Source organism: Lynx rufus, unplaced genomic scaffold (assembly GCF_022079265.1).
Source record: "Lynx rufus isolate CCGP_SWC_20201006 ecotype Redwood Valley unplaced genomic scaffold, mLynRuf1.p SCAF_1, whole genome shotgun sequence".
Lineage (NCBI taxonomy): Eukaryota > Metazoa > Chordata > Mammalia > Carnivora > Felidae > Lynx > Lynx rufus.
Window position 1 is genome coordinate 98,580,794 of NW_025814823.1, and position 1,068 is coordinate 98,581,861.

The window sequence follows — 1,068 nt, forward strand, 5'->3', positions numbered from 1 at the left end:
CAACATGTGCAGTGTATCGTATTCCCTTGTGTGACTATACCATAATATATTAAAAAGTCCCTAATCAGCAGATAATTTGTTTCTAAACTTCGTTGTTAGAATCTATGCTACACTGCATAACCTTGTGCTTACATCATTTTCTGTGTATATGAACATACATGGAAGACACTTTCCTGGAAGTGGAATTGGTATATATAGTGTATATACCTTATAATTTTGATAAATCCATCAAAATTGTTCTCCATATGGATTATGCCAACTTACACTTTGACCAGCAACGAATGAGAGTGCTACTCCCCACAAACCTGCCAAGTATGTTTTAAAACAGATTTTTGTCAAGTTAATGCTTAAAAATGGTATTGCTTTTTGAAAATGGAATGTTGCATGAATATGCATGTCATATTTGCATAGTGCCAATGCTAATTTTCTCTGTATCACTTCAGTTCTTGGTCTATGTGCTGTCAAAATGAGCACTCTTAGTTTACCTATAATTTGCCTTCCTATTATTGTAAGTGAAATCTGTGTTTTTGTCAAGTTTTAAAACGAGCCATTTGTAGACTTTTAATTTTCTCATAAAACCTCTATTTGTATCCTTTGCTCATTTTTCTGTTTCTCTTCTTTTAACTTTTTTTTTAAACTCTTTTTTTTTCATTCTTTATGTATTAGGCACATAAGGTACAATGTAACTTGTAAGTGTTTTTCCCAGTTTATCATTTATTTATCCTCTGATGTTCAGTATGGCAGATTTTACTATGTAGAGGTATTCTGTTATTGTTTGTGGATTCTGAATTTTGAGTCCTAGAAAGACTTTCTACATTGGGATTATAGAACAGTTCTCATTTTTTCTTCTTGTCATAGCTTTTATGAACTCATTTCTTTACATGTAAATCTGGGAACCATTTGGAATTTAACCTGTTAAAGATCTGACCTTACTTTTGTACCCAAACCATTTATTTAATAGACACTTTTATCTTTCCTGTTAGGACATAACTTTATCAAATGCTAATTTTTAATATGTTTGAGATCTGCTTCTGACATTTCTATTCTTTTCTTCTGGCCTGTTGACTG

General features: G+C 31.6%; 1 non-coding gene across 1 annotated transcript; it reads right to left on the minus strand.

Annotated features, from left to right (window-relative positions):
* Positions 1 to 366: 366 nt before the first annotated feature.
* LOC124523467 (U6 spliceosomal RNA) lies at positions 367 to 474 on the minus strand. The gene has a single exon (XR_006964999.1). It is a non-coding gene; the product is annotated as a U6 spliceosomal RNA (small nuclear RNA).
* Positions 475 to 1,068: the final 594 nt, after the last annotated feature.